Source organism: Rhipicephalus sanguineus, chromosome 2 (genome assembly GCF_013339695.2).
Source record: "Rhipicephalus sanguineus isolate Rsan-2018 chromosome 2, BIME_Rsan_1.4, whole genome shotgun sequence".
NCBI classification, from domain to species: Eukaryota; Metazoa; Arthropoda; class Arachnida; order Ixodida; family Ixodidae; genus Rhipicephalus; species Rhipicephalus sanguineus.
The window spans coordinates 6490117-6513687 of record NC_051177.1 but is presented as its reverse complement, the minus strand read 5'-3'; the positions used below and the strand labels follow the sequence as shown (position 1 = coordinate 6513687).

General features: G+C 48.4%; 1 protein-coding gene and 5 non-coding genes across 6 annotated transcripts in view; 5 read left to right on the top strand and 1 right to left on the bottom strand.

Annotated features, from left to right (window-relative positions):
- Nucleotides 1-23571, bottom strand: part of LOC119381034 (proton channel OtopLc) — a 531927-nt gene that overhangs the window by 504301 nt on the left and 4055 nt on the right. The window lies entirely within an intron of this gene.
- On the top strand, nucleotides 18837-18910 carry Trnas-gga (transfer RNA serine (anticodon GGA)). Its single transcript has one exon. It is a non-coding gene; the product is annotated as a tRNA-Ser (tRNA).
- On the top strand, nucleotides 20216-20288 carry Trnas-aga (transfer RNA serine (anticodon AGA)). The gene has a single exon. It is a non-coding gene; the product is annotated as a tRNA-Ser (tRNA).
- Trnas-aga (transfer RNA serine (anticodon AGA)) lies at nucleotides 22145-22218 on the top strand. Its single transcript has one exon. It is a non-coding gene; the product is annotated as a tRNA-Ser (tRNA).
- On the top strand, nucleotides 22700-22773 carry Trnas-aga (transfer RNA serine (anticodon AGA)). The gene has a single exon. It is a non-coding gene; the product is annotated as a tRNA-Ser (tRNA).
- Trnas-aga (transfer RNA serine (anticodon AGA)) lies at nucleotides 23256-23329 on the top strand. The gene has a single exon. It is a non-coding gene; the product is annotated as a tRNA-Ser (tRNA).

The window sequence follows — 23571 nt, the reverse complement described above, 5'->3', positions numbered from 1 at the left end:
TTCCGCTGTTGCGATTCCGGAATGGCCCCATCCAAGTGAACCATGGAAGGTCGTTCATGTTGACTTCGCAGGGCCGGTGAAGAATAAGAGCTTTTTAATTGTAGTGGATGCTTACTCCAAGTGGTTAGAAGTAAGATAAGTGCCGTCACAGTCTACTTCCGCTGCAAAGGATGTGCTACGGTCACTGTTCGCCACTTTTGGCATACCGCAAATGATAGTTTCCGACAATAAACAGCATTCGTTTCGTCCAAAATGCAACACTTTTTCAAACTTTACATGATCAAGCACATAACATCAGCTCGATATCATCCGGCTACAAATGGGCAAGCGGAACGTATGGTGGCAGAAGTGAAAATAGCTCTCAAGAAACTGACTGAGGGAAGCCTTTCCTGCCGGCTTTCGCGGTTTTTATTCAAGCAGCATACGACACCGCACACTACAACGCAGAAAACGCCTGCAGAACTAATGTTCGGAAGGCAGCTGCCGTCTCACCTGGATGCGCTACACCCGCGAAAACTTACTCAAGAGGGCAACGTGGATGACGTGGCTGACATGGCAGAACATTATGCCCCAGGTGACAAGGTGTGGGTTAAGAATTTCCTCAACAACCCCGCATGGCTACCCGCTGTAGTAATTGAAGCATGCGGCAAAAGGTCGTTTATAACCATGACCCAAGATGGCGGGAAGCACAGGCGTCATGCAGATCATATGAAGAGAAGGTACACGGGGATTGCAACGCTTGTTCGAGAATCACCCTATTATTCTTGGCCAGAAGACGATGCACATGAAGACAATCGCTGCCCTACAAGACTAAATTCAGGTGCCGAGTGTGAGACGGAAGATGCGCCCGCAGCTTTTGGTTCGTCTCCTAATGCGGACGCGGATTGGGCCTCTGAAGCAAGGACGCTGGAGAAAACGCAGCCCACACAAAGCTCGCAACCCGTTCCAGACGGTAGGCCACGCAGCCGCTATGGTCGTATTCTGAAGGTGCCAGATCGACTGGTCATGTGAAGATGCCGTCATCGAATTGACTTCAATAAAGATCACTAGAGGGGGGAAGTATTGTATAACAGCGTTTGGACAAGGAGCGAAGAGGAGGAGAACGAAGTGGCGCGACCGAGGACTCTGAGCTCGTGACAAGGCTGCCTGCTTTTCAGTGTGTTCTGAAAAGACAATAAAGGAATGTTATAATAGATAGATAGATAGATAGATAGATAGATAGATAGATAGATAGATAGATAGATAGATAGATAGATAGATAGACAGACAGACAGACAGACAGACAGACAGACAGACAGACAGACAGACAGACAGACAGGCAGACAGGCAGACAGATAGATAGATAGATAGATAGATAGATAGATAGATAGATAGATAGATAGATAGATAGATAGATAGATAGATAGATAGATAGATAGATAGATAGATAGATAGATAGATAGATAGATAGATACGCTCAAAGTCGCAGAAGTTCGCTAAGGAATGCTTCGCATTTAAAATTTGGTCCGCTTGCACTACTTGTGCATCTTGTGAGCCATCGGAGGAGCTTGTGATAAACTAGGTTCTTCCAGATTTTAGGGCTCGGCGTGTCGGCGTGCATCGGTTCCAGCTCAGCGTGTAGACGTGCATCGTCATCAGCTCTCATGACGGTCCATTTGCTTGAGCCCAAGAGAGGGCACCACCGCCTCAGCGCTCGCCGTGTGGCGAAAGAGAGCGAATGGCGTGTGTTGATTATGGAAACGCTGTTTGTGCGATGAACGCTGAACTACCAGCCCGCTAGGAAGGAGAACGCGCCCTCACCAGTGAGAGACAACGCCGATGCAGGCAGCGTCTGCTGGCGAGTTTCTTTAATGAAAAAAATCGGCAGATCCCACGGAATGTGGGAATCGATGTAACGCGAAGCAGCCAGCAAAGAGCTGCATACATCGTCTTGTTTGTCATTGAGGCTAATGAAATCATTCATCTCGTGACATCTAGTTCGCTATATATCGCGAGATTGTCATACATGCATGAGCGTACAATCTGGAATATGCCATGCTAATGAAACATACATTCTGCTACATATATACGATGCGTGACCTGCTATTTATGTTCCTCACGCACTCCTGTCATGCCATACCAATTTAGATATATAATCAGTTGACAAAATAGGGGCGAGTGTACCATAAGCGTGGCGTCTAAATCATGCCTTACACGACATGCATGTCATGATTTTCATGTTACCAACTGTCATTAATGTTCGTCATACAGTGACGTCACGCAATACCTATTTTGGTGCATATCAAGCTAGCGAAACGGCCGCCAGCCCTCCATGAGCGTGGCACGTAAGTCATACTTTACATGACATGCGTGTCATGGTTTTTGTGTTCACACCTGTTATTTGTGGTCGTCACACAGTCACGTCGCTCAATACCATTTTTGGTGTATATCAAGCTAGCGAAACGGCCGCCAGCGCACAATGATCGTGGTACGTAGGTCATGCTGTACATGACATACTGTCATGATTTTCATGTGAACTCCTGTTATTTGTGCTCGTCAGACAGTCACGTCGCGCAATACTAGTTTTGGTGTATATCAAACTAGCGAAACGGCCGCCGGCGCTCCATGAGCCTGGCAGGTAAGTCATACTTTACATGACATGCGTGTCATGGTTTTTGTGTTAACACCTGTTATTTGTGGTCGTCACACAGTCACGTCGCTCAATACCAATTTTGGTGTATATCAAGCTAGCGAAACGGCCGCCAGCGCACAATGATCGTGGTACGTAGGTCATGCTGTACATGACATACTGTCATGATTTTCATGTGAACTCCTGTTATTTGTGCTCGTCAGACAGTCACGTCGCGCAATACTAGTTTTGGTGTATATCAAACTAGCGAAACGGCCGCCGGCGCTCCATGAGCCTGGCAGGTAAGTCATACTTTACATGACATGCGTGTCATGGTTTTTGTGTTAACACCTGTTATTTGTGGTCGTCACAGAGTCACGTCGCTCAATACCAATTTTGGTGTATATCAAGCTAGCGAAACGGCCGCCAGCGCACAATGATCCTGGTACGTAGGTCATGCTGTACATGACATACTGTCATGATTTTCATGTGAACTCCTGTTATTTGTGCTCGTCAGACAGTCACGTCGCGCAATACTAGTTTTGGTGTATATCAAACTAGCGAAACGGCCGCCGGCGCTCCATGAGCCTGGCAGGTAAGTCATACTTTACATGACATGCGTGTCATGGTTTTTGTGTTAACACCTGTTATTTGTGGTCGTCACACAGTCACGTCGCTCAATACCAATTTTGGTGTATATCAAGCTAGCGAAACGGCCGCCAGCGTACTATGAGCGTGGTACGTAGGTCATGCTGTACATGACATACGTGTCATGATTTTTATGTCAGCTCTTGTTATTTATGTTAGTCAGACAGTCACGTCGCTCAATACAAAGTTTGGCGTATATCAAGCTAGCGAAACGGCCGCCAGCGCACCATGAGCGTGCCACGTAAGTCATGCTGTGCATGACATGCGGGTCATCATTTTCATATTTACTCCTGTTATTTATGTTCGTCACAAAGTCCCGTAGCGAGATACCAATTTTGGTGCATATCAAGCTAGCGAAACGGTCGCCAGCGCTCCATGAGCGTGGCACGTAAATCACGCTGTACATGACATGCGCGTCATTATTGTCATATTAACTTCTGTTATTTATGTTCGTCGGACAGTCAGGTCGCTCAATACAAGTTTTGGGGTATATCGAGCTAGCGAGACGGCCGCCCGCGCACCATGAGCGTGGCACGTAAGTCATGCTGTACAAGACATGCGTTTCGTGATTGTCATATTAACCCCTGTTATTTATGTTTGCCACACAATCACGTCACGAGATACCAATTCTGGTGTATATCAAGCTAGCTAAACGGCCGCCAGCGCACCATGAGCGTGTTACGTACGTCATGCTGTGCATGAGATGCGTGTCATGCTTTTTATGTTACCGCCTGTTATTTGTGTTCGTCACGCTGTCACGTCGCGCGATATCAATTTTGGTATATATCAAGCTAGCGAAACGGCCGCAAGCGCACCATGAGCGTGGCACGTAAGTCATGCTCTACATGACATGCGTGTCATGATTTGCACGTTAGGACCTGTCATTTATGTTCGTCATACCACGACCCGTTTTTTTTATGTAGCGGCCGTGGTCATACACTCTTGTCACGCCATACCAATTTTGGTGTACATCAAACTAACGAAAGGACCGCAAGAGCACCAAAACAGTGGCACGTAAATCATGTCGTTGATGAAGTGGATATCATGATTTTCATGTTATGACCTGTAGTTTAGGTTCGTCATGCAGTCATGTTACGCCATACTAATTTTGGTGTACATCCTATTAAAGGGGCCCTCCAACACTTTTTCTGAAGCGCTGCCGACCGCATCAACGCCTACTGGCGCTCGCCAAAACTATTGCGGGCGGAAATGACGAAGATGACCGCTGGCCTATGATTGCATAAATGTAACGTTAGAAGTAATAATGGCGTTACATCACAAAAGAGGTTATTATTGGGTTTAGTTTTTTTAGCATGCCTTTTTCACTGAACACCAACTAGACGAACGATCTGCGACTTTTTCATCTTTAAAACTGCAGCGCCCAGCAAAGAATGCGCCGAACGCCACGGCTATAGTGAACTACAACCAACTTCCTAGTGGCGCGAACGGGAGGGTTCAGGCGTTCCTCTTGGCGAAGAAAAATCCAGGTGGCGCCAGTGCAACTTTTCCTAGTCGCACCGCGTATTCTGCTGTAGGCGCTTGCGCGCGTTTCTTGTGTGAATTTCTCCGCGTTCCGCGTTGTTGTAGTGGTGCCAGGCATTAATAGACAGTTGTAACGCGATAGCGTTAGAGAGTTCGTGTCGCAGAAATTCCGCCGTCGGCGTCGGTGTCGGGACCGTTGGTTGTTAGCGAAAAATCAAGAATGAAGCAAATAAAAAATCACAGCATATCCACGGAGTTAATGATGATGAGTGGGCGAAGCTGCGGAGGTTCATCGGTAAACCGTGAATCTTCCGTGAATTCTGCCCAGTACATCATCACCGACGTGAGATCGGGCGCGTTTATACTAAAGCTTCGATGAGTTATGACGACTTGCAGCTCACTTTATTTTACATGTACGCTGTGAATTTTCATTGTTTAGAAAACCATTGCTTTAGAAAACATCTGGCGTCTTTCGTTAAGCAGCTGGCGTCTTTTCGTTTTGCTTTAGAAACATCTGGCGTCTTTCGTTGGTTTATTTCATCAATCAACGGCGTTTTGAACAAAATTTTTATTGTTTAATCACGCACAGGAGAAATCTCACCAGGCACTACCTTGGAGGTAAACAATGGCTGCTAATGGGAATGAGAGACAGAAGAAGTCGGCTTTTAGCTAACACTTACACTTCTACTTCTACTAACGTTTCCTACTGGAACATGCCAATGGCTGCTAATGGGGAATGAGAGACAGAAGAATTCGGCTTTTAGTTAACGCGCACGCTGCGAATTTTTTATTGTTCAACAACGCACAGAAAAAATCTCCCACCGACACCACCTTGGAGGTCAAAGCGTAAGACTGGTTACGCACTACGACTACTACGACTACGACTACGAGGGACGAACGGGTGCCGCCTTAAGGAGCTTCGCCCCTAAAAATAAGAATAATATGTTCGGTCCCATTGAGGATCAAACCCCAGCCGTTCGCGTGGCAAGCAGGTGTCCTACCACAAAGCCACGATAATACTTGCAGCTACTTCGGAAAAAAACACTACATAAATGCCATGTAGTGCAAGCAGTCTCCTTAACGCATTTTGTTCGACAAGTGTCACGACGAAAACGAGCCGATTCGGCGATTTGTAGGCGCATTTGGGAGGCCATCAAACTACGTCGAAAAAGGGCGAGATAGTGCAGCCATCGCCACTAAAAGCACACACAAACTTTCAAACAGCTCTAAAAATGGACAACTATGTCCATCTAGCGGAAAACATATCAAGCCAGCGCCGGCTTTCCAGAGGAGGAGTTGATCAAGGAAACAGCAAACGCTAGATAATGTGCCGCCATCTGTGAGGCATTGTGAGACTCTTCATGGCCTCTGAGATGGCGAGCGGGCGGCGTGTATCCTGGAGGCCATGCGACTCTTGCTTTAGATCAAAAACCTGTATGTACCATTCGCGCGCGCGTGTGTGTGTGTGTCTGTGTGAGCGTGTGTGTAACAATACACATTGCACTTAGTGGTTGAAGTGCGCACTAGGGGCCGGATTTCGCTATTGCGTTCAACTCTTAAAGATGAAGCTTAAGGGTCCCGCAATTTTTAGTTGAGCGCCCGCTACCATTTATGTGGACGCAGCCTGTCATTGGGAATGGCTGGCAGGCTGCTTCCGCAGAGCTGCTGCGGATACCCAAATAAAAACGCCAGGCCTGCGCTGAAACCGCAGCACAGTCACAGCGAAAGCTGGAAGAGCGGCGTTTCTAGATCCCGTTGTAAGCTCTCTTGGGGCTACAATACAAGTACACTAGAAAGGTACCCACTACGCCATAAATCACAATTTTTGTGAAGATGGGAAGCACCTACTAAGCCATTATTCGTCATTCTGCGGAGAAGCGAGGCACAGCTACACGTCTGTAAAGCATTATGTGCACTTTGTTGACGCGACGACTGATGACGATGGAGAATTATGGCTCAGCCCCTTGTAATGGGTTGGAAGCTTTAAACGGCCCACCAGTTATGTAATTTGCATTGGGTGATTCCCGGTCGCTATTTCCCTCTCCCGTGATGCTGTATAACATACGTTGACGTGGGAGAGAGACGGGGGGGGGGGGCGAAGAACTTTACTGAGACCCCGAGGAAATGGATCATGCGCTTATGGGCTTCCTTGGCAACCAATACAAGTGCACTTGCGAGGAACCCAGTACACTATAATTTCATTGTAATTTTACTGAGACCCCGAGGAAATGGATCATGCGCTTATGGGCTTCCTTGGCAACCAATACAAGTACACTTGCGAGGAACCCACTACGCTATAAATCGTTGTAATTTTTGAGAAGTAGGGCAGCAGGCACTGTGCCATTTTTCGTCATTCTACGGAGGGCCGTGGTACCTGTTAAACGCATGTAAGGCATTATGCACACTTTGTTGGTGCTGTGCCTAATGACGACGAAGAATTATGGCAGAGCCCTTTGTAATGGGTTGGAACATGGAGAAAGGAATACTAAGGAGAGGCCCTGACGTCACATTTTCGTCAAGCCTCCACATCGCAAACACCCGCATCGCCTCCTAGCGAAGGTGCAGCGAAACATTTCGCGATTTCTGTCGCGACGTTTGCAAGCGCATGCGCGCATCGCGAAACTTTGCAGCCTTTTTGTTTGTTTGTTTTTCGCCGTGCAAGCGGTGTAATCGATTCACGCATGCTGCTCTTTGTTTGTGTTCTTTAGGAAAGCTACGCAATGCCCAGCTGTTGCGTTTACCCGGTGCAAATCGCGTGCACTGCGGACAATACCGGGTGTCACTTTTCATGTGTACGTATACGTTCGCTTCATTGCTGATCACTAAGGCATGGTATTTGCGTGCGAAGCTCTCGGATGTGCGCTCTGTTGCTTGTTACTCATTCTGTCAACTCAGAACTCAGGTGAACTTTTGGTTTTGGCGTCTGACGCACCGTACATAACATGCGCTGAGGGCATCGTACGTTTTAGAAGCTGTGTCGTTCAACGAAAGGGCAATAAACTTTTGTTGTTATTACCGGACTACGTGATGTATGTATTGTTCGGTGTGCGCTCGCTGCGTGCTTGTGTTGTGTGCGCACTGGAATTACAAACTTTACGTGCACGATCGCTTATACAATACAGCGGTGTCCTCTTTTCGACGTGAAGTTACGTCAACTATAGGTTGGCGTTGCGCCGCAACCGCTAATCGGGCAATAGATCGGGAAATCGGGCTACGAGAAAGGAAAGGAGATATCTAACGCCCAGTAGAACGCGTATGTCACTGCTAGGTGAGTTCGAATACGATGATGCAGGGGCTGAATGTTTTTGATTACGGCACGTACCGGTACTTTCTGTACTGTTGCACAAAAACGCTCCACGAAAAATTTCAGCACGCAGTGCTCGGGCCTGCCACGCACGAACAGCCTGGTAAACGTCTGCTTGCAACGTTTTACTACGTGCAAACCGCACAATACGCGCTAAGTTTACGCCGGGACTACAAATCTGAGCAGAAGCGAACCAGCGCGGAGAGCACGCCGCGGGGCGTCTGCTGTTTTGTTTGCCCCATACCGGTTTGTTTGCCCCATAAATCTGACGTCACTTCCGCCACACTTTTCGCAATGCATTGGGATACGATAGGGCCTCTCCTGAGTTTTCCTTCCTCCATGGGTTGGAAGCACTCAACAACCTACTCGTTGCGCAATTCATATTGTGTGACGCCTGCTTACAGAATTCGCGTTGTGCGACGATTGGTGCTTATTTTACTCTTATACCACGCTATATTGCATATGCTAATTTGGTTCCTTCCCGACATGAAGCCTGTATAGGACCTTTTTGCAAAGCAGTTTGAAGCACCGGCATAGCTCAGAGGTTGAATACTGGGCTCCCACACAGAGGGCCCAGGTTCGAACCTCGTTGCATCCTGGAATTTTTTTCTTATTTCGGTTTTTTTTCTTATTTCGAGCGATACTGGTTACGTACACCGGCGGCTGCGGCGGCGGCAGACAACTACGGCGCCAAAAACGGCCGGTGAAATGATCTCATAACAGCTTTCGCTGTAAAACTGTCTAACGCATTTAACAGAGAACGTGTATGCCGTTCGCTTCGACTAACTTCCAAGGAATATCGAATATCAGGAGGCTGAAACAACGTATACACGTAATTGTACCCGAAATTGAGAATAATTTCGTTCTAATTTTAAGCAACTCGCACGCCTACATAGCAGCAACTTCACAAATGGACACACGCGAGATAATTTTCGAAGCAAGTTCTTGAGGAATCACGCCGAAATACGCTAGTTAACATCTGGAAAGCCTTGACAACTACACGATATCACGGCAGCGGACACATTAAGGTGCCTTGAGGCGCGCTTTCTCCGCTTTCGGGTGAGGACGTACAACTACGGTGTTTAAGCGGCGTCTGTAGTGAACGGGAATCGTTATAATTTATTATCATACTAATATATTGTTCTTTATATTTCACTATAGCTGCTTCGACTAAGGCGCAGATACCATATTTCAGACACCAGTGATACACCAGCTCACGGCATCTCACCGTTCTTCAACGGCGGCGCCGAGCAGTGCTGTCAGCACTGCACGCTTGTCAAAGAAAAATAATAATAATAATACCTGCGGGGTGGCAACAAAAAGAGCAACGCATAGTGAGTCCACTATAGGCGAACGCATCGGAGCGCTGGAAAAAAGTGCGATCCTTTCGGCGAGGAGACGCGTTCGGTTTCAGCTGCTGCATTGCCAGGCTTCTCCGTTCGCAACACTAGGACATATGTTCTAGTTCACTATAGCCACGGCGCTACAGGAAACGCGCTGGGGTAGTGTGCCTCGATGTGTGCGCCCCCCTGCGGACAAAACGCGCATCAAGGCACCCTACGCTGGGGACGCTCCAGGCGCCGTTGTTTGAAGAAACTGAAGGGACAAAAAAGTAAGAGCGTTAATCTAGATGCCGTCGCAACAAGAAAGATGACTAAAAGTACAAAACATGATAGAGGCGTTCGCGATCTGCCTCGTTTCGCACATGCAGTTCATTCTTAATGCACCACATTGTTTGTTACTATCGCAACGGCGTCATCATTACGTTGGAAACAACGGGTAACATTGTATGGAAGCTTCCCGTACGTAGAATCTTTCATTTCATTTCATTGGGGCGCCATCAAACGTCACAGGGCTAGTGAAACGCGGTCAGGTGACCCCGCGAAAATCGAGTTGAGGGTAGGCCTTCAATTTATTGTATTTTAGGTGTTCTAGGCTGAAAAACTTCGGACTGCGTGCCCCTATCGCCGCCGTTCTTGCTGCACTAATCTCGTCAGCCTTCAGTCTACGCAACCCGAATGTAAAAAATGTAAAACAGTGAGGTCTGGAAAAGTGTTGGAGGGTCTCTTTTTAACGAAACGGCCAGGAGAGCACAGTCAAAGGCGGCTAGATAGATAGATAGATAGATAGATAGATAGATAGATAGATAGATAGATAGATAGATAGATAGATAGATAGATAGATAGATAGATAGATAGATAGATAGATAGATAGATAGATAGATAGATAGATAGATAGATAGATAGATAGATAGATAGATAGATAGATAGATGGATGGACGGACGGACGGACGGATGGATGGATGGATGGATGGATGGATGGATGGATGGATTGATGGATGGATGGATGGATGGATACGCTCAACGCAGAAGTTCGCTTCGCATTTAAAAAATTACACCATTTCCCGCTAAAGGGGACCATGAGGCGATGCGAAACCGAAGCACTTGCACGATCGCGTTCCGTTGGCGTTCGTTGGGCATGCTACCGACCTCGCATGTAGGAACGCTACGCGCGTCTTGTCTTCTAGCCTGGCCGTTAATTCTCACAGGGCGAGCGGGGAACGCGGTCGGCAGACGTGCGAGAGGGGGGCAGCGTAGGAGAAGAGAGAGAGGGGGAGGGGACGCGCATGCGCTGGCGCTTATTGCGACGTTGCGCAGGAGATAATTTCGGCATGTCTAGCCCACGTTTCAGAGGAAGAGTGAAAAGGGGGAGGAGAGAAGGGAAGTGGAGAGGGGGAGGGGAGAGGGGTGGGAAAGGGAAAGTGGCGAGGGGGAGGGGATGGGAGAGGAGGCGGGGAGATGGAAAGTGGAGAGGGTATACGCATGCGCAGTAAGGGTGGTCACGCCGCACACCACCACCACCACCACCGGATTGAACCCCGCCATAAGATACTTCGCATCTAAAAACCGACTGCTCGCTCTGCACAATCGTTCACCGGCCACCCCGTATATAGAGGCACTGGAACTTGACCTGCAACGTAGTGCCGGTGGGAGATTTCGTTTTTGCGTAGTTGAACAATTAAGCCTCGCAGCGTACGCGCTAACTAAAAGCGGACAGCGGGTGTCTGTGTCTAATCAGAGCCCCCAGTTTTAAGGGCGAAGCCCCTTAGGGTCTCGGCGTGTCGGCATGTCTTGTCTGCTGTAGTGATGGCCCATCTGCTTGATTAAAGGGACTATCTACCGCTGGGAAAATTTTTTCTGATTGTGGTAAAATTGAAAAGATCGTTCGTCACATCGGTGACAACGAGCATGCTTTTGCCCCATAAAAAAGGAATTATATCTTTAATTTGATGTTGAAATTCGTGAAAGAATGACCGCTGGCGTCACCCAACGGCGATGTGGTTCAATCCACTGGTATGACAAGAAATCCTTGCAGGCAGATTCATTTTGCTTAAAAACAAACATGTATTACTTGAAATTGTAATTTACGCACTTGAGGCACCTTCCGGTTGCGTCATAGAGTAATTTTCTGCGTTTTTTTTTCTCGCGCATCCAAAAAGGCTCCCGGTGGCGCTGCTTGCGGCGCGCCGTCTTAGATTTCTTCTGCTTCAACTCATGCGTTATGCCATGCGGCTCTCCGCGCTGGTCGTACTGTGTCGATGTATTGTTGTTAGGATGTCTCACATGTGCTGCGCTGTGAAGGCGCGCATATATTGTCTCTTTTTGACGAATCGGCTTGGATTGCGGCAGCAGTGCTGAAATAAACGCATAGACTGCGATTACAGCAAACTAAGTGTTCTGTAATCGTATAATAAGGCTTCATTTAACCGCTAGTGCGCTGAAAACCACTGTTACATTTATTACAGTAGTGTTCGGCGAAAAGAGAGTAATCCTACAGAAATCGCACGTGTTTTCGGTTTTAATTTTTGCCGGCACTACAATCGTCATCGCGTCCACCAACCAGTGTTGTGGGCATGTTTCACGCCAATGGAAGAAGACCGAACGCAGATAGAGAAATTCTGTTTTAAAAATTTATACTCACTTTTCAGAGAAACCGCTGCAAGGTTGGACACTTCAGACGACGCGCTTTCTATTACGGTACAAAAGAGAAAAAGCGATGAAGGACGGTAGACAGTCCCTTTAAAACCGTTTCCGCGCAAGGGGGGGCTTTACCGCCTCAGTGCTCACCTTGTGGCGACAGGGAGCGAACGGGGCATGTTCTGCTGTGGGAAACACCAGCACACAGGGCATGCTTCGCCCCTCCCAAGATTTCACGGTAGTGGAGCTGAAAATCCTCGCCTACATGCCTCCTTGCCAGAAATTCGTTATGTCACTCGTCTACTCAGTCAGCCCGGTCTGCTTCGGAGTGAAGACGTTAGTTTGGCCACAGTTTCGATGCTATTAATTAGCTAGGCTTTAAATAAGACAGTACTGAATAGTCCTGTCATAACTGGTGATCTTTAAATTAGCAGGTCATTATTTCCTCAGGCTCACTTAGCAACGTTGTAATTCGCATGAAGCTAATTCGATCAGTCCTAGTTAGCAAAATTCTAATTATCACGTACGACTTAGCGAGTAAGGTCCTAATTAGCTTGGTTGTAGCTTTACGTGCTGCCGGGCGCCCGTGCTAGGGGAGTGAGCAGACGATCAATACGGGCACGAAGAGGGAGGGCGCCGGTCAAGCAACGCGCTTATAGTGAACTAGAACCATTATAAACGCGCTAGAATGTACAGACCGACCATGATGATTGCACACGTGGCCCTAGCGATCAGCTCCGTCCGCGATGTTGTAAGGCGCTCGGCCGGAGCTAATCTCAGAGGCCATGGTGCTGATTATTTTAAAGGATACTTAGTGCGGACGTTAAACACCTGGAAAAGTACTTAAACAGCCCGTAGCTCTAAAAAAATGGTTGGTTGATCCCTCCGTCATAAGAATCGGTATAACACGAAAGTGAAACGTGTCGTCACAGAAGTAGTTTATTATTTATAGTGCATTGGTATATGAGAGCTTGTACAATGTCTACTGCTTGGCAGATATAGCACCGCTTGATGTGGACGCATCTCACTCACGTTGACGCCTAGTGGCACATCTCCATAACGACGACAAACGCCCATGATCCTGATTTAACCCTTGTGGTAGCTGAAGTTCTTAACCTATACGTGGACTCCGCATATGGTGAATCCCGCGCAAAGATGGCATCAACAAGCACACAATAAACACTAATGCTCAATATTCACTCCTTCAAAGCATCGTGAAATGCGAAGAGAAACGCTACGCGCGTCGTGTTTTCCCTCTAGCCTGCACGTTACTTCTCACAGGGCGAGCAGGGAACGCAGAGCGACAGCCAGGCGAGCGTCGGAGAGCTATTTGTCGATATGGATGGATGCTATGAGCGAGGCTTGCGCTAAAACCGCCACCACACGGTGTGTTAAAGCGTTGACGAAATTAAACTTGTATTGGAAACGCGCCTAATGGGACGGTCGTTGCAACGGCGCGTTTTTTTGTTTTTTTTTCGAACCTGGTGGCACAGATGTACAGATGTCACCGCCCCGTTATAAATGGGACGCTCACGGCATCCATCCATCCAAGATCACTGCCAGACGCAAGTGTGAGAGATAAAAGGTGCGTTCATGCCGCCTCCGTAAGGTGTTTGGCGGTAGCTCAGTGGGCTAAACGCCCGCAAGCCATCGTCGCGGACCGAGAGGTCATGGGTACGATTCCCGTTATCGGAACCTTTAGGGGCGAAGCTCCTTAAGGCGGCACCCGTTCGTCCCTCGTAGTAGTGCGTAACCAGTCGTAACGCTAGTACCAGATCTTGACCTCCAAGGTGGTGCCGGTGGGAGATTTTTCCTGTGCGTTGTTGAACAATAAAAAATTCGCAGCGTGCGCGTTAACTAAAAGCCGAATTCTTCTATCTCTCATTCCCCATTAACAGCCATTGGCATGTTCCAGTAGGAAACGTTAGTAGAAGTAGAAGTGTAAGTGTTAGCTAAAAGCCGACTTCTTCTGTGTCTCATTCCCATTAACAGCCATTGTTTACCTCCAAGGTAGTGCCTGGTGAGATTTCTCCTGTGCGTGATTAAACAATAAAAATTTTGTTCAAAACGCCGTTGATTGATGAAATAAACCAACGAAAGACGCCAGATGTTTTCGAAAAGCAAAACGAAAGAACGCCAGCTGTTTCTAAAACAAAACGAAAAGACGCCAGCTGCTTAACGAAAGACGCCAGATGTTTTCTAAAGCAATGGTTTTCTAAACAATGAAAATTCACAGCGTACATGTAAAATTAAAGTGAGCTGCAAGTCGTCATAACTCATCGAACCTTTAGTATAAACGCGCCCGATCTCACGTCGGTGATGATGTACTGGGCAGAATTCACGGAAGATTCACGGTTTACCGATGAACCTCCGCAGCTTCGCCCACTCATCATCATTCACTCCGTGGATATGCTGTGATTTTTTTTCTTATAGTTTTCTTCTTTGCCATCTGATGGCATTCATTTTGCTGACGTACTTCCGTGACGGAAATAAGTCATGAAAGTCTTGGTGGACCCCGGCATAAAACACTTTCGTGTTAAAAATATTGTTAGTAAAGGTTTCTGACTCTTTTCTTGTATGCTTGCACTTATGCACTAAGTGGATGACAAACAAATGAAAGAATATGGCTGTGGTTTGAAGGCACCACCCCACCTTGGTCGACCGCCCTTCACGTAATGCCGCGTTCTATATAACCAATGGAACACAGCGCCCGCTGAGGAATGGATTTGACATTTTCATACTGTTAGCTCATCCAAAAGGGGGTGTCGCCAGAGCTCGGAAAGGCTGAGTATCGCAAAACTCGGGCCTGATGTAGTCGGGGGTCTGCCCATGGGACCGGGGTGCAGCCTCGCCTCAGGGATAAGTAGAGCTCAGGAGCCGGAGTGGGTAACAGGAACGTTTATTTTACATGACGTTTTTGGTAGCGTGTCGTAGCGTCGTCTAGCGACGCTGCGTCGCGTCGACGTAGCCTCGACGTGGCCCGTCGAAGCCTCGTGGTAGCTTGTCGCAGCCTAAAGTAGCATGCTTGGAGCGTGCCGACGCTCGCGTTATAAAGCCTGGGCCTTCCCAGGATTCCCTGCTGGAGAAAACAGTCAAGTCCAGGACAGTCCAATCAAACACGTTGTGTTCCTCTCCGCCCACTAAGTAAGCATCGCATCCTTCGCATTCCAGCAAAAAGAGAGGCGGTGCACCTGGACGACGGACCATGCCCGGAAACAGGCTGCGTTGTCAGGTGTGCTGTCAGGTGCAGTCGTTCCTTGCCCCGGTAGCGTCGTCGGCGCAGAGGACGGCCAGCTCCTAGTCGGGCACCATGCCACAAAGGAACCATACACACAATGAACGGATTACTGCGGCGCACAATTAATTGGCTGTGACGTCAGGTGTGCGTTCAGTTGCAAGTCTTTCCTTGCCTCGATACGTCACCGGTGCAGGTGACGGCCAGCTGCGGGCCGGGTCACGAAGTCGCAGACACCGCATAGTGTGAGACAGGTGCCCGATGAAGAATCTCCGGCGCTCAGCTAATTGTTCGGTGCATCTCACAGAAGCCTGAACATAGCAGTGCACAAGCGACGGCCTCCTCCAAGCAGCCTGGACTGCAAATTGTTCATCTTCAGGCCATAAAGGCGTCAAAGTCAGCCAATGTCCAAGGCGATTGAAGAGGGAGCTGACAGCCTTGAAGGGTTCAGGACACAAGTGCAGTGTTGTCGCCGCATCTGGTGCGTTTCGGGGAACGTTGAGGTCGAAGAAAGCAGGGCTGATGCCGCCATACCATTCTGATGATCCAGCGGCGCCAAGGCGTGAAGTCCGTTCATAACAGGCCATCCTGCCTAGCACCCCAGGGACTGGAACATTGTCGCCGCTGTTGGGGCGGCTTCTTGATATATCTGGTGCGCGGATTGGCCGAGCTCGAGCCTGGCATCCGGGGCCGGTGGAAGTCAAGGTCGATATTCGAAGTATAACGCAGGGAGAATGCGATGACACGTGGCGCGCAGTGAACAGGTCCCCTCGCGGGTCGTGGATTGCGGCATGCTTTTGACCGATGCCGTGTGTGTCATGAAAGTGTTTGTGCATTTGGTTGCGGTGATGTGAACCCCCTTGTGTGATTGGCTGGTTTGCGACTCTGTCTAACCGAGGGTTCAAGAGATGTTGTCTTGGATGTGGAAGAGAGAGAGAGAGCTTGGACCCGGACAGACACCTGAGTGTGACAATAAACCGTCTCTCCCGGACAACGTCTCTTCCTTCGCGCTGCCACCGTTCGCTCGAGTCATAGAGGAGCGCCGATTCGAACCTAAAACACCTTCCCTCCTTAGCTAGTGTTGAAGCTAGTTGAGGATTAAAAAGGAAAGCAAAATAACTCCCCTGTACAAGGGCGGTGCTTGAAATAAGCATGAGAATTACCGACCAATTTCTATTTTACCCACCATCTCCTAAATGTTAGAAATAAATCTCTTGCCAGTATTGTCTACGCCCTTTGGTGTCAATAACATTATGTCAAGGGCGTATCATGGCTTTATACCAGGTCAAGAGGCATGAGACTGTTGGAGGATATTTCGGACCTTATAAATTGTGCTTTCGAACCTAACCAGCTTGTATGCGCTCGATTCGTTGATGCTAGCAAAGCTTTTGATCGTGTTTATCATGGTCTGCTATTAACAAAACTCTGAATGAATGGATCTCGTAGGCCTCTTTTTAAAAGTACTTGCTAACTAGGCGATAGAACGCCGTTCGTTTCCATAGGACACTACCGTAGTAATATAACCCCTATGAAAGCCGGAGTGCCCCAGGGATTGATACTAAGTCCACTCCTCTTTAACTTATATGTTACTGATCTCGCCGCTGCTATATCTACTGACATACTGCAGTACGCTGATGACACTGTCATTTTGTCTCGTCATTCCGGTTTTCCTTTTGCAAGAAGCAACGATTGGTGTTATGAATTGGTTCTCCAACCGTGAACGTACACAGCTTATTTGTTTGCATAACCCTTTGAAAAAAGTTAGTTCAATCCTCCCATTATTGGCCCTCTCTTTCTCCGTGTACTTTCGCACCTGTTCCTGATGTTTCATCTCTTAAATACCTTGGTGCATTTCTTGACAGTGACTTCGCCTTGGACTCTCACCTGGCGTACGTTTTTTCAAGGCTGCGTGCATTCTCTTGGACAATATATACTATTACATACTATCCGCCACTATTGGCTCGCAAAATGATCCTGCAAGCCTTGGGTTATAGTATTCTGCAGTATGGTGTTATGGCGTTCGGTCACTGCGCGATTCGATAGAAAAAAAGCAACTCTATCCTTCGTTTTATTTTAAAAGTAATGAGGCACGATTTAGGACTGCCTTGACGGACAGCCATTTCTAAATGATTACGATGCTCAAACTTCGATGCCCTTTTGACTGAGACGGCTGCCCTGTGGCATTTTTGGTATAACAAGTATAAATTAAGTTGCTTACATTCCTACGCGCTGCCTCCGACCGGAAAACCGTTTCGATTGATTCGCTGCTCCACCAGACACGGTCAGCGCACTCGTAGTTGCTTTATACCATCCTGTTCTAATCAACTACCCACGAGTGCCTTTCGTGCAAAAAACAAAATATAAAGTGAAGCAACTTGATCGTCGCAATAATCGTTAACTCCTTCGTAAGACCTGCTCTGTTCCTCCGGTAAATCTCGCTTCGTTATTGAAACCTTAAGGTAACCATGTAATTGCAAACTACACACATATGTTGATGTACTAAAAAACATGTATAGGTTCTTTTTGCTACACGTAAGAGTGATGGTAAATGTACTTATGACACGGTCCTTCTGTTTTCTCGGCTTTCTTGCTTTTCATTACCTCACCGAAAGACTGCTGGTATTTTATTATATTATAGTTGTTATGTCGCTGTCGCATGCATCAACGCAAATCTCATTTAAGCCTAGGTGACATCACTTGTGCTAGTTTGAAGTCATGTCTTCCCGCACTGCTGTACGTACGGGTCTATATTGTGCATGTTCCTGCTAAAAACTTTGTTCCTGCGCTTTCTTTGTGGTGTTAGCTACAACAATTTCTGTGTTTGCTGTCTGTCGGCTCTGCCCTTCAAGCCCAACGAGACTTTGGCAGGCAAATTTGGTATTGAGCTCTTTCAAGATGGTAATAAAATATTATTTATATTGTAGAGAAGCCTTGGAATTCTGCGCTGGGTCGTCCTCTCCAGCCCCTTCTAGTGTGTCGCCCTCATCGGCTCCTTTCGGACAGAACGCAGCTCGCGCTGAGAGTCGGCGCCGCCTAGAGTGTCGCTGTCGTATATCATCGCCGAGTGCCCGCTAATAAACGTCTTGTAGCGAAGCGTTGCTACTCAGTAATGGGTCGTCCTCTCGAGCGCCTTCCAGAGGGTCGTTCTCTTCTCTGAGAGCACGCCCCTCGTGCAGAGAGACGGCCCCGCTTTGACTGTCGCTGCCGTGCGCCGTCGCTGAGTGCCCGTTAATAAACGTCTTGACAATATATATATATATATATATATATATATATATATATATATATATATATATATATATATATATATATTATATATATATATACGGATTTCTCAGAAATAAAGCCTCTTAGTTGCCGAAAAATTCGTCCTGATCCGGAGACTTCGGCAACTAAGACGCTTTATTTCTGAGAAATCCGTCTGGATTTCCTTGTGGCATCGTGCTACAAACGGGTGGTTGTCTATTTTCTCTTTCTTAACCCTTCCGCCACCTTGCGGGATTCCGCAGAACTGATTTGCAATATGTGTCCAGTTGCTTCGAGTTGTCGATGAATTCGCCCTCGCGCTGCCAATAGCTAGGTTCCTGGTTAGCTCAATTGGTAGAGCTACCGCCCCGGAAAGGCGTTGGTCCCGGGTTCGATCCCCGGACCAGGACGAATTTTTAGGCGACTAAGAGGCTTGATTTCTGAGAAATCCGTCTGGATTTCCTTGAGGCATCGTGCTACAAAGGGGTGGTTGTGTATTTTCCCTTTCTTAACCCTTCCGCCACCTTGCGGGATTCCGCAGAACTGATTTGCAATGTGTGTCCAGTTGCTTCGAGTTCTCGATGAATTCGCCCTCGCGCTGCCAATTGCTACCTTCCTGGTTAGCTCAATTGGTAGAGCGACCGCCCCGGAAAGGCGTTGGTCCCGGGTTCGATTCCCGGACAAGGACGAATTTTCGGCGACTAAGAGGCTTTATTTCTGAGAATCCGTATGGATTTCCTTGTGGCTTCGTGCTACAAAGGGGTGGTTGTCTATTTTTCCTTTCTTAACCCTTCCGCCACCTTGCGGGAATCCGCAGAACTGATTTGCAATATGTGTCCAGTTGTTTCGAGTTGTCGATGAATTCGCCCTCGCGCTGCCGATTGCTAGCTTCCTGGTTAGCTCAATTGGTAGAGCGACCGCCCGGGAAAGGCTTCGGTCCCGGGTTCGATCCCGGACCAGCACGAATTTTTCGGCGACTAAGAGGCTTTATTTCTGAGAAATCCGTATAGATTTCCTTGTGGTTTGTGCTACAGTTGGGTGGTTTTCTATTTTTCCTTTCTTAACGCTTCCGCCACTTTGCGGGTTTCCGCAGAACTGATTTGCAATATGTGTCAGTTGCTTCGAGTTGTCGATGAATTCGCCCTCGCGCTGCCGATTGCTAGCTTCCTGGTTAGCTCAATTGGTAGAGCGACCGCCCGGAAAGGCGTTGGTCCCGGGTTCGATTCCCCGACCAGGACGAATTTTCGGCGACTAAGAGGCTTTATTTCTGAGAAATCCGTGTAGGATTTCCTTGTGGCTTTGTGCTACAGTTGGGTGGTTGTCTATTTTCTCTTTCTTAACCCTTCCGCCACCTTGCGGGTTTCCGCATAACTGATTTGCAATATGTGTCAAGTTGCTTCGAGTTGTCGATGAATTCGCCCTCGCGCTGCCAATTGCTAGCTTCCTGGTTAGCTCAATTGGTAGAGCGACCGCCCCGAAAGGCGTTGGTCCCGGGTTCGATTCCCGACCAGGACGAATTTTCGGCGACTAAGAGGCTTTATTTCTGAGAAATCCGTGTGGATTTCCTTGTGGGATCGTGCTACAAACGGGTGGTTGTCTATTTCTCTTTCTAACCCTTCCGCCACCTTGCGGGTTTCCGGATAACTGATTTGCAATATGTGTCAAGTTGCTTCGAGTTGTCGATGAATTCGCCCTCGCGCTGCCAATTGCTAGCTTCCTGGTTAGCTCAATTGGTAGAGCGACCGCCCCAGAAAGGCGTGGTCCCGGGTTCGATCCCCGGACGAGGACGAATTTTTCGGCGACTAAGAGGCTTTATTTCTGAGAAATCCATGTGGATTTCCTTGTGGGATCGTGCTACAAACGGGTGGTTGTCTATTTTCTCTTTCTTAACCCTTCCGCCACCTTGCGGGATTCCGCAGAACTGATTTGCATATGTGTCCAGTTGCTTCGAGTTGTCGATGAATTCGCCCTCGCGCTGCCAACTGCAAGCTTCCTGGTTAGCTCAATTGGTAGAGCGACCGCCCCGGAAAGGCGTTGGTCCCGGGTTCGATCCCCGCACCAGGACGAATTTTTCGGCGACTAAGAGGCTTTATTTCTGAGAAATCCGTGTGGATTTCCTTGTGCGATCGTGCTACAAACGGGTGTTGTCTATTTTCTCTTCTTAACCCTTCCGCCACCTTGCGGGATTCCGCAGAACTGATTTGCAATATGTGTCCAGTTGCTTCGAGTTGTCGATGAATTCGCCCTCGCGCTGCCAATTGCTAGCTTCCTGGTTAGCTCAATTGGTAGAGCGACCGCCCGGAAAGGCGTTGGTGCCGGGTTCGAGACGACCAGGACGAATTTTTCGGCGACTAAGAGGCTTGATTCTGAGAAATCCGTCGGATTTCCTTGAGGCATCGTGCTACAAAGGGGTGGTGTGTATTTTCCCTTTCTTAACCCTTCCGCCACCTTGCGGGATTCCGCAGAACTGATTTGCAATGTGTGTCAAGTTGCTTCGAGTTGTCGATGAATTCGCCCTCGCGCTGCCAATTGCTAGCTTCCTGGTTAGCTCAATTGGTCAAGCGACCGCCCCGGAATGCGTTGTTGCCGGGTTCGATTCCCGGACCAGGACGAATTATTCGGCGACTAAGAGGCTTTATTTCTGAATAATCCGTATGGATTTCCTTGTCGCTTTGTGCTACAGTTGGGTGGTTGTCTATTTTGTCTTTCTTAATGCTTCCCCCACCTTGCGGGTTTCCGCAAAACTGATTTGCAGTAAGGGTCAAGTTCCTTCGAGTTGTCGATGAATTCGCCCATCGCGGTGCAATTGCTAGCTTCCTGGTTAGCTCAATTGGTAGAGCGACCGCCCCGGACAGGCGTTGTTGCCGGGTTCGATTCCCGGACCAGGACGAATTATTCGGCGACTAGAGGCTTTATTTCTGAGTAATCCGTATAGGATTTCCCTGTGCTTTGTGCTACAGTTGGGTGGTTGTCTATTTTCTCTTTCTTATCCTTCCGCCACCTTGCGGGTTTCCGCGAAACTGATTTGCAGTAAGGGTCAAGTTGCTTCGAGTTGTCGATGATTCGCCCTCGCGCTGCCAATTGCTAGCTTCCTGGTCAGCTAAACTGGTAGAGCGATCGCCCGGGAAATGCGTTGGTCCCGGGTTCGATCCCCGGACGAGGACGAATTTTCCGGCGACTAGAGGCTTTATTTCTGAGAAATCCGTGTGGATTTCCTTGTGGGATCGTGCTACAAAACGGGTGGTTGTCTATTTTCCTTTTCTTAACCCTTCCGCCACCTTGCGGGATTCCGCAGAACTGATTTGCAATATGTGTCCAGTGCTTCGAGTTGTCGATGAATTCGCCCTCGCGCTGCCAATTGCAAGCTTCCTGTAGCTCAATTGGTAGAGCGACCGCCCCGGAAAGGCGTTGGTCCCGGGTTCGATTCCCCGGACCAGGACGAATTTTTCGGCGACTAAGAGGCTTTATTTCTGAGAAATCCGTGTGGATTTCCTTGTGGGATCGTGCTACAAACGGGTGGTTTGTCTATGTTCTCTTTCTTAACCCTTCCGCCACCTGCGGGATTCCGCAGAACTGATTTGCAATATGTGTCCAGTTGCTTCGAGTTGTCGATGAATTCGCCCTCGCGCTGCCGATTGCTAGCTTCCTGGTTAGCTCAATTGGTAGAGCGACCGCCCCAGAAAGGCGTTGGTCCCGGGTTCGATCCCCGGACGAGGACGAATTTTTCGGCGACTAAGAGGCTTTATTTCTGAGAATCCATGTGGATTTCCTTGTGGTATCGTGCTACAAACGGGTGGTTGTCTATTTTCTCTTTCTTAACCCTTCCGCCACCTTGCGGGATTCCGCAGAACTGATTTGCAATATGTGTCCAGTTGCTTCGAGTTGTCGATGAATTCGCCCTCGCGCTGCCAACTGCAAGCTTCCTGGTTAGCTCAATTGGTAGAGCGACCGCCCCGGAAAGGCGTTGGTCCCGGGTTCGATCCCCGCACCAGGACGAATTTTTCGGCGACTAAGAGGCTTTATTTCTGAGAAATCCGTGTGGATTTCCTTGTGCGATCGTGCTACAAACGGGTGGTTGTCTATTTTCTCTTTCTTAACCCTTCCGCCACCTTGCGGGATTCCGCAGAACTGATTTGCAATATGTGTCCAGTTGCTTCGAGTTGTCGATGAATTCGCCCTCGCGCTGCCGATTGCTAGCTTCCTGGTTAGCTCAATTGGTAGAGCGACCGCCCCAGAAAGGCGTTGGTCCCGGGTTCGATCCCCGGACGAGGACGAATTTTTCGGCGACTAAGAGGCTTTATTTCTGAGAAATCCATGTGGATTTCCTTGTGGGATCGTGCTACAAACGGGTGGTTGTCTATTTTCTCTTTCTTAACCCTTCCGCCACCTTGCGGGATTCCGCAGAACTGATTTGCAATATGTGTCCAGTTGCTTCGAGTTGTCGATGAATTCGCCCTCGCGCTGCCAATTGCAAGCTTCCTGGTTAGCTCAATTGGTAGAGCAACCGCCTCGGAAAGGCGTTGGTCCCGGGTTCGATCCCCGGACCAGCACGAATTTTTCGGCGACTAAGAGGCTTTATTTCTGAGAAATCCGTCTGGATTTCTTTGTGGCATCGTGCTACAAAGGGGTGGTTGTCTATTTTCCCTTTCTTAACCCTTCCGCCACCTTGCGGGATTCCGCAGAACTGATTTGCAATACGTGTCCAGTTGCTTCGAGTTGTCGATGAATTCGCCCTCGCGCTGCGGATTGCTAGCTTCCTGGTTAGCTCAATTGGTAGAGCGACCGCCCCAGAAAGGCGTTGGTCCCGGGTTCGATCCCCGGACGAGGACGAATTTTTCGGCGACTAAGATGCTTTATTTCTGAGAAATCCGTCTGGATTTCCTTGTGGCATCGTGCTACAAAGGGGTGGTTGTCTATTTTCCCTTTCTTAACCCTTCCGCCACCTTGCGGGATTCCGCAGAACTGATTTGCATTATGTGTTCAGTTGCTTCGAGTTGTCGATGAATTCGCCCTCGCGCTGCGGATTGCTAGCTTCCTGGTTAGCTCAATTGGTAGAGCGACCGCCCCAGAA